Here is a 10,167-nt window from a genome sequence, read left to right on the forward strand (position 1 = left end):
AAGGGTAAATTATTATTAGCAATAAATAGACTGTTACAGCTATAAAATGTTTTATGTAAGCCTCATGGTAACCATAAAACAAAAATCTTACAGTGGAGTCATGACAGATAAAGAGAAGGGAATCAAAGCATACCGCAATGGAAAACCATGAATTCACAAAGCAAGGTGGCAAGGTTGGAAGGAACAAAGACACTATAGAATAGATGAAACAGGAAGATGGCATTAGAAATCCATACCAATAATTAAATGTAAATGGATTGAATTCTCGAATAAAAGAGTAGCTGGATGGATTTTTTTAAAAGACCCAATTATATGCTGCCTACAAGACACTGATTTCAGCTTTAAGAATGCACATAGGCTGAAAGTGAAGGGAAGGAAAAGATACACAATTAAAAACCAAAAGAGAGCAGGGGTAACTATCAGAAAAAAAATACACTTTAAGACAAAATGGTAAAAAGACAAAGGTGTCATTATATAATGACACATTTGTCATTATATAATGACAAATGTGTCCATTTGTACAGCTGTAAATATAACATGAATCCAACCTTGGGGCACCTAAATATATTAAGAAAATACTAACAGATCTAAAGGGAGAAACAGTAATACAATAATAGCAAGGGACTTTTAGCCCACTTTTCTAGCCCACTGTAAAAAATGTATTTAAACATTTTTAATTTTCCTGTTTTTAGAGAGAGGAGGAGGGAGAAAGAGATGGAGTGAAACATCAATGTGTGGTTGCCTCTCATGCGCCCCCTACTGGGGACCTGGCCCACAGCCCAGACATGTGCCCTGACTGGGAGAATTGAGTGTGCGACCCTTTGGTTCACAGGCCAGTGCTCAATCCACTGAGCCACACCAGCCAGGCCTCTAGCCTACTTTTAACAATGACTAGATCATTTAGACAGAAAATCAACAAAAACATTGAACCTGAACCATGCTTTATATCAAATGGGCCAAACAAATATATTACAACAGCAGTAGAACACATTTTTTCTCAAATGCACACAGAATTCTCTCCAAGACAGGTTGTATAAGAAGTCACAAATAAAAGTTTTAGTAAACTCTAGAAAACTGAAATCATACCAAATATCTTTTCCAACCACAGTGGTATAAAAATGGTAGAAAGCAATAACAGGAAGAAAGCTGAAAATTCACAAATATGTGGAAATTACTCAATATACTCCTGAATAAACAATGGGCCAAAGAAGAAATCACGAAGGAAATCACAATGATCAGAGTCCCTCCTTAGTTCCCTCCTTATCTGTGGGGAACATGTTCCAAGACCCCTAGAAGGTGCCTGAAATGGCTCGTAGTACCAGACCCTATATATACTGTTTTTCTCCTATACATACATACACCTTATGGTTTCTTGTTGGCACATCCTAATTGCCAGCATCACTATTCTTGTGCTTTGGGGCCAATATCAAGTAAAAGAACCCAGGTGCTGCAATACCTTGAAAGTGCATCTGATGACTAAGACAGCTACCAAGTGCCTAGTAGGTAAGTAGCATGTACAGTGTGGGCATGCCGGGCAAAGAGTTAATTCACATCCCAAGTGGGATGACAGCATGAGATTTCATCATATTACTCAGAAGGGCATGCAATTTAAAACTTACAAACTGTTTATTTCTAAAATTTTCCACTCAATGTTTTTGGACCACAGTTGACCATGGGTGACTGAAAACAAGAAATTATGAATAAGGGCAGGAACTACTGTAAAAAACACACACAAAAAACTTTATTCTAATAAAAATGGAAACACAGCATACCAAAACTTACAGGATGCAGCAAAAGTAGTTTTAAGAGAGGTTTATAGCGATAAATGTCTACACTAAGAAAAAAGACAGGTCCAGCAACCCAACTGAACACCTCAAGGAACTAGACAAGAAAAACTAAGTCCAAAGTTAGCAGAATGAAGGAAATAAAATTATCAGAGCATAATAAATATGAAACGGAGACCAGAAAAACTACAGAAAAGGTCAACAAAATTAAGAGCTGGCATTTTAAAGATATACAATCGAACCTTTAGCCTGAGAAAAATGAGGAGACTCAATAAATAACATTATAAATGAAAGAAGAAACATAATAACTTTCTTTTTTCTTTCACAGAAATACAAAGTCATAAGAGACTTTTATGAATAATCGTTTGCCAATAAATGTGATAACTTAATTTTTAGAACCTAATTAAAAGAAACAGGAGTTCTGGCCAAGATGGAGGCCTAGGTAGAAACCCTTTGCTTCCTCTCACAACAAAAGGAGGATAGCAATCAATCTAAAATCAATAAACAACCAGAAGCACCAGGAAATCAAACTGCATGGAACTCTGACAACCAAGAATTAAAGAAAAATCAACCAGAACAACCAGACCAGTGCGCCAAGACAAAGAAATATGGCCCACGTGAAACAACACAGCAAAACCTCAGAACTAAGCGATGAGGACGTTGCCAACCTAACTGATGGAGAATTTAAAGCCCTGGTAATCAAAATACTCACAGAACTGATTGAGCTTGGTTGAAAAATGAAAGAACAAATGAAAGATACCCAAAATGAAATAAAGCAAAACATTCAGGGAACCAACAGTGACAAGAAGGAAACCAGGATTCAGAGCAAGGATTTGGAACAAAGGGAAGAAATAAACATCCAACTGGATCAGCACAAAGAAACAAGAATCCAAAAAAATGAAGAGAGGCTGAGGACTCTCTGGGACAACCTAAAATGTTCCAATATCTGTATCATAGGGGTGCCAGAAGGAGAAGAGCAACAGAAGAAGTTGAAAACTTATTTGAAAAAATAATGAAGGAAAACTTCCCCAATCTGGTGAAGGAAATAGACTTCCAGAAAGTCCAGGAAGCCCACAGAGTCTCAAAGAAGTTGGACCCAAGGAGGAACACACCAAGGCACATCATCATTAAGTTACCCAAGATTAAAGACAAAGAGAAAATCCTAAGAGCAGCAAGAGAAAAGGAGAGTTACCTACAAAAGAGTTCCCATAAGACTGTCAGCTGGTTTCTCAAAAACCTTACAGGCAAGAAGGGGCTGGAAAGAAGTACTCCAAGTCATGAGTGCCAAGGACCTACATCCAAGATTACTCTATCCAGCAAAGCTTTCATTTAGAATGGAAGGGCAGATAAAGTGCTTCCCAGATAAGGTCAATTTAAAGGAGTTTATCATCACCAAGCCCTTACTATATGAAACGTTAAAGGGACTTATCTAAGAAAAAAGATAAAAAGTATGAATAATAAAATGACAACTGGTGGGTGGGTTGGGATGGGAGTAAAAGATAGAAAATTGTACTGCAACAACAAAGTAAAAAAAATAAAATGACAACAAACTCATAACTATCAACAAATGAACCTAAAAGAAAAGAAAAACAACGAGAACAAAAACTAAGCAAACAGCTAAAACAGGAGCAGAATCAGAGAAATGGACATCACACAGAGGGAGTTCAGTGGGGAGGGGGAAGGGAGGACTGGGGAGGGAAGGTACAGGGAAGAAGAAGCATAATTGGTAGGCATAAATAGATGGGGAGAGATAAAAATGGTATAGGAAACAGAGGACTCAAAGAATTTATATGTACAACCCATGGACATGAACTAAGGTGGGGAATGCTGGAGGGTTGTATGGGCAGGGTGGAGCGGGGGAAAGGGGGAAAAATTGGGAAAGCTGTAATAGCATAACAATAAAAAATACTTTAAAAAAGAAGAAACAAATTTTCAGAAACATACAATCTACCAAGACTGAAGCATGAAGAAATAGAAAATCTGAACAGATCAATAATGAGGAGGGAGATTGAATCAGCAAAAACCTACCAATAAGAATAGTTCAAGACTAGATGGTTTTGCTGATGAATTCTACCAAATATTTAAAGAATTACTGCCAATCCTTCTTAACTCTTCCCCCCAAAAACAGAAAAGGAGGGAAAACTCCCTAATTCATTTTACACAACCAGCATTACTCTGATGCCAACGCCAATAGGACACTACAAGGAAGGAAAACTAGAGAGCAATATCCCTCATGAGTACTGATGTAAAAATCCTCAACAAATTACTAGCAAACTAAATACAACAGAATATCAAAAGGATCATATACTCTGATCAAGTGGGATTTTATGTCTGGAATGAAAGGATGGTTCAACATATGCAAATCAATCAAAATAATGCATCACACTAATAGAATGAAGGATAAAATCATATAATCATCTCCATAGATAAAGAGTAGGCATTTGACAAAATACAACACACTTTCATGATAAAAACTGTCAACAAATTGGGGATAGAAGGAGCATTCCTTAACATAATAAAGGCACACAGCTAACATACTTTGCAATGAAATGTTGAAAGCTTGTTCTTTAAGATCAGAAACAAGTCACAGGTGTCCACTATCACCCCTCCATATTCAACATAGTACTGGAAGTCCTACTACGGCAATTAGTCCAGAAAAATAAAGAAGGCATCTACATCAGAAAAGAAGTAGTAAAATTGTCTTTGTTTGCAGATGATATGATTTTATTTAAAAGATCCTAATAACTCCATCGAAAGTTAGAACTAATCAACCAATTCAGTAGTTATAGGATACAAAAATCAACATAGAGAAATCAGTTGTGTTTCTGTATAATAAAATATGTGAAAAAGAAATAAAACAATTATATTCATAATGGCATAAAAACAACAAAATAGGAATAAATTTAAACAAGGTGAAGGATCTGTGCACTTAAAATGACAAGACTTTGATGAAAAGTGCTGAAGACATGCCCTGGCTGGTGTGGCTCAGTGGATTGAGTGCCAGCCTGAGAACCAAACGGTTGCTGGTTCGATTCCCAGTCAGGGAACATTCCTGGGTTGCGAGCCAGGTCCCCACTAGGGGGCATGCGAGAGGAACCATACGTTGATGTTTGTCTCCCTCTTTCTCCTTCCCTTCCCCTCTCTAAAAAATAAATAAAATCTTGTTTTTAAAAGAAAGCCTGAAGACAAAGAAATGGCAAGATATGCCATGTTCATGGTTAGGAAGCATTAATATTGTTAAAATGTCCATACTATCCAAAGCTATCTACAGATTCAATGCAATCCCTATCAGAATTCTAAGGGCGTCTAACCAGGGGCTGGGGCAAGAGGGAATGGGGACATGTTAGTCAAACAGTGTAAACTTTAAGTTATAAGATGAAGAAATTATGGGGAACTAAGAAACATGGTAATTGTGGCTAATAATGATATATTATATACTTGGAAGATGCTAAGAGAGATCTTAAATGCTCTAACTACAAAAAAAGAAGTGATTATGTGACATGATGGAGGTGTTAGCTAACTCTATGGTGTAATTGTTTTATAATGTGTAAGTGTATCAAATCAACATGTTGTACACCTTAAATTTATACAATGTTATATGTCAATAACATCTCAATAAAACTGGAAAACATAAATAAAAGGGAAAATAGTCAAATAATCATGAACAAGATGACAGAGGAATAGGTGGAATAAAGGAAGGGCATGTGACAGAGCACCAAAACAGACTTGAGGTGAAACCTCACGAACTGAATATTTTGTGTTAGGGTCAAGCACAGGAGAAAAAGTAAAATAAATGAAATACAAGTTGATCTTCAGAATTTTATCATTTCTTCTTAAAAAGAAATGTGTTAGTTTTTTCCAGTTTTCTTTGGATCTTAAAAATGGAACCGATTGGATTTTAATCCAGGGGTTACATAAATCCCTAAAATATCTAAGAACATGACACCCATGTTGCCTTTGATACCTTCATTTTGTTAGTAGCCCAGGTTGCTTGAGTTGTGAGTCTTCCTGCTTGTGAACGTCTCTGTTTTTAAGAGATGTCTTTGTGGGGCATTGATAGGAGCCACCGGCTGCCCCCCTGGCTCCCACAAAGCTGGGGAGGAGCTTGTCCTAAGGAAGAAGAGGAGGGTAATAGACCGTGTCTTCAGAAAAGATTGAAATTTTCCTGTGGATTAGATCAGGGGAGTTCTCCAGTTGTAAGTGACAAAGCCACCACAGCACCTTTCCAACCTGGGTTTCGAGGGATCAGTCAACGTCAGGAGAGCAGAGCCTTCTGAAAGGTGTGGCAAATGTTGGTCTCTGACGACAAGTCTCTGCTTTCAGCTGCTCCTCCAGATGGGCTCAAGCGTAGGTAGGGCCCGCTTGCCTGCACCTTAGGCAGGTTTGGGCTTGTGGTTTCCATCTGAAATGCCATTTGTTTGTGCAGTGAGAGACCCAGGTATTCAAAAGAATAGGTGTTAGAGGAGGTGTCCACCCCATGGAGGGCAGACTGTTTGGATCCATATTACTAAGCCTGTTCCTCATATTAACTAATCCAGGTTTGGGTGCCATTTTTCATCCCATAAGTAATATAAGTAATGGAGCGTGTACTCCTGAGGTATGTGTAGCACTGAGAAAATTAGTTCAGATGTCATCTTTTTTTTTTTTTTCTTTTCAGTGTGGCTGGACGCTGGCTGGGTGCACAATCACATGGCCTTCAGATTTTTTAAACTGATTTTCCAGTGCCCAGTCCCAGGGGAGGTGGATACAATCCATGCTAATTACTGATGCAGGACCCATTGGTGTTGAGCTTCCTGAGAAATGTAATTAAGAATTAAAACATGCGCACACTACTCAGACAGAGGCAAACACTAAACCAGATTAGCCTCTCTCGGTTACCTTTTCTTTGGGATTAGGAGAGAAAGGGCGCTAATAACAGCTTTGGAAATACTACCCCCATTCCCCACGGTGTCACATGAGGCCAGCGCTCTGGACAGTGAAGGTCGACAGTGAGTGCCAACTAGGTGCTGGCTCATGGGCGCAGCAGGACAGGCTTGCCTTCGGCTAAAGCATCTTCATGTTGTTAAAAACGGGTTTCCTGACCTTTTGTGCCTGGCCGTTCTCAGGAGCTCAGATGTTTATGCAGCAGGCTCAAGGACTCTCAAGTCCAAGTCACTGGCAGACTTGGAAAGGAGACCTGCAATTGCTGGATTTCCGAGGTAATGGGGGCAGGGCTTCATTCAACGGGACTGTGAAATCATTCAAACCCGAAGCTTGCCCTGTTGCTGACCTAAGCAGTGGCACCTCCAGTTTGCCACCCCTTCTCACCCTGCTTCCCCCCCTTCCCAGGGGGGGCAGATGAGGGGCACAGGTACCCCCCTAGTCTCAGCCTTGCCCACAGGCTTGATGAATTGTGGCATGCTAATTAGGAGCTTGCCAAAATTGGAGCAACTCTCCTCCCTGGGGTAACCCTTGCTTTTAGTTGTTTTAAAATATACCCTGAGACAGAAATTTTAGGACAGCAGCTGACCCAGAAATCAGTTCAAAGGTTATTCTGTTCCTTTACTCCACAGATCTCTGGCATTCCCACGTAGGTCTCGGCTGCCGGCTCAGACAGATAATTCTTTTCACGTCTCAGCAGATTTGGACCTCCCAAAATGTTTTGGGGAAGACTTAAAGGAATTGTGCCCTGCTCTGTGAGGGGAGGAACATAACAAGCATAGATCATCTTGAGAAAGCTGCCCACAGGTTTTGATGGAATTTACCTGAGAATAATTAGTAGCCACGATTTTGTCCTGCTCCCCTCTGAGAAAGTGGGTCAGTGTGCTCAATCTAGCTGCCCCTGGTGGCATTAGGTTGTACTTACCGTGTTGGAGGTGCATTCTGCTTCCCACTTACACAGACAATCAAAGGTCACGGTGGGGGGAAACACAGCTTCTTTTTTGCAACAAGCCATTCAAAATGTCTTGTTGGACTCTGGCATAGAAAGAATCTTTGTTTTAAAGCTGATAACCCACCACCATCATTTATTGATTTATTGTGTGCTCACTTTGTGTTCATCCAAGTAATTACCCCATGAGGTAGGTACTATGATTATTTCCATTTTCCGGATAAACAGAGATGTAGGGAGAGAAAGTAAGGCTGTAGGTCACAGAGCTAAGCCACCTGTCTGCAGTCTGGGCCTTAAGCCTCAAGCAGCATTTGGCCTGTTGGTGGTGTGCTGGTCTCTGTTAATTTAGGGTTTTGAGTCAATGGTAGCTGCTTGTTCCCGCAAACACCCAGGATTCAGCCTGCACTCTCACCTAAATTGAGGTCTGGCTCCAGCGGTGCAGCAGCGCCTGCAAGCGCGGTGGTCCTCACGGGCCCCAGCCATTCCCATTTCCCGTTCAGAAAGCACTGCTGTTTGCCGCTGGAGAAGGACATATCCTGCACTCTGTCCCTTGCTTCTCCACCCCCACCTTTGTCTAGTCTTGTCCAGTACTTTTAAAGTTTTTAAAAGTAACAGTTACAAAAAAAATCACTTCTCGAAATACCTCATCAAGGAGTACTCAAAGCTGTAGAACCAGCAGCATGACGAGGGTTTCCAAACATCACTGAATTGCTTTTGAGAAATTAAAGGAAAATTTAAACATCTAAAACATTTTGAGTTTCAGAATTCACAGTAGCGTCTAAGTGACACACGTAGGCCTGGCAAAAACGCAGAGATCTGAGTGGCCTCTGAGACTCGGCCCACGCGAGCTTCCTTCTGGGCGCCTTCCGCCTAGGCAGGTGCTGCCCCGCACAGAGCCGCCCTGTGGCACAGGCCCTGTTGCTGTGAAGGAAAAGTGAGAGCCAAACTGTCAACAACCCCAGTTCCTGCCAAACCCCCCTTCCCCGCCTGCCAGCCAGGACTCTAAAAATGCATTTTGGAATTTTGACTTCTGGCTCTTACTGAATATGAAATTCTATGGTGTATATATGGGCTTGATAAGCTTCCCCAGCTTAGGGACAACTCTGATGTATTTTGTTTTTACAAGATTTGGAATCCATTTCTAGAAGAGGTAATGATCAGGCCCTTAAAAGTATTGAAAGGAACTGTCTCCCCCCTTCAGCCTCCAGCCCCGCCATGCGTAGGCCTCCATGCTGAATCTCCTGTGCAGGTGGCCCGCAGTGTGGCGAAGTATTACAGGACTCGGAGCAACACCTTTGCTGGGGACTGTGGGGGCCCCCAGGCCGTCATAGGCCGCAGACCCTGGGGGACTTGGGCGAGCAGCACTGTCGGGCCCTCAGGTGGCACCACCAAATGTGTGTGATTTATGGAATGAGAATCGCTAACTGCCACCCGTCACTTATGCCCACCTTTCACTACTTTGGACCCAGTGTTTCAAAAGTGAAATTATTCAGTCTTGGCAGAACAGCATTAAATTGTACCATTAGTAGTGGTAATAAGCCTTTGTACTCTGATGCCAGATATCAGCTTGAATCCTGGGGTCAGGACAAGGTCCTTACTCTCAGCCTTCATTAAAAAAAACAACAACTTCAAGTTGAATATATTTTTCACATTTACTTTTGGCATGCACAGCATCTATGACGCACGCAGTCTGAAGAGCACTCGCAGACCCAAGTGCCACGGAGGTGTTGCCTTTCCCTCGGAAGGTGGGGTGGGGGCTCTGGAGGCTGCTCAAGGCTTTCCTGAGGGAGAGCCCCGCCTGTGACAGGTGACGCAAAGGGTGAAATGTGCCTTTTCTCTGGAGTCACAGTTTCCTGGTGACCGTATTAGCTTCATAGTAGTAAATGGCTAATGTATTTACGCCTGAGGGCAAAACAGACTGTGGAAACGAATTTACACTTTATTTTTCTTACTGCGCCTCATCAGCCCTTTCTGAGTTCTTTTAATAAAGGCAGCTGAGCAGACAGCACAAGCCCATTTTCCTACCTATGACCATCACGTGTCTAGCTAGTACCCAGGCTGCCTCATCTTTCGGTGCGCTCCCAGGAGACAGACAACAAAAACTCAATCCTCGTGAGGCTTCTGAGGAGCTAAGGGAGCTGCCTGACTCTCACCGAAGGGGAAGGCCAGACCCCACAGGTGGGCAGTTCAGTCACAAGTTCCTGATGCTGTCAGAAGTTTCAGAACTTTCACAGTTCAAGATATTTTATTTAAGGTTATACAAAATACAGTCATGTACAAAAATGCACATAACATTTTTCATTCAGTTTATATTTTTAAAAAGGACACTTCAAATTTCAAATGCTTTCTGCTTATATGCCATGTAAACATTGTTCTGGTCCCATTTCATTTACTAAAATTGTACCCACTCTTGGAGATTTTTGTGACTGGGGAGGTGCTTTCAGATGGAGAATTATATCTGCCAAAATGATTTCTCGAGCCACACACATGACCAGGATTGGCTGGACTCCAGGC

This window comes from Phyllostomus hastatus, unplaced genomic scaffold, assembly GCF_019186645.2.
Source record: "Phyllostomus hastatus isolate PE091 unplaced genomic scaffold, TTU_PhHast_1.1 phas_scaffold_39, whole genome shotgun sequence".
Classification (NCBI taxonomy): Eukaryota; Metazoa; Chordata; class Mammalia; order Chiroptera; family Phyllostomidae; genus Phyllostomus; species Phyllostomus hastatus.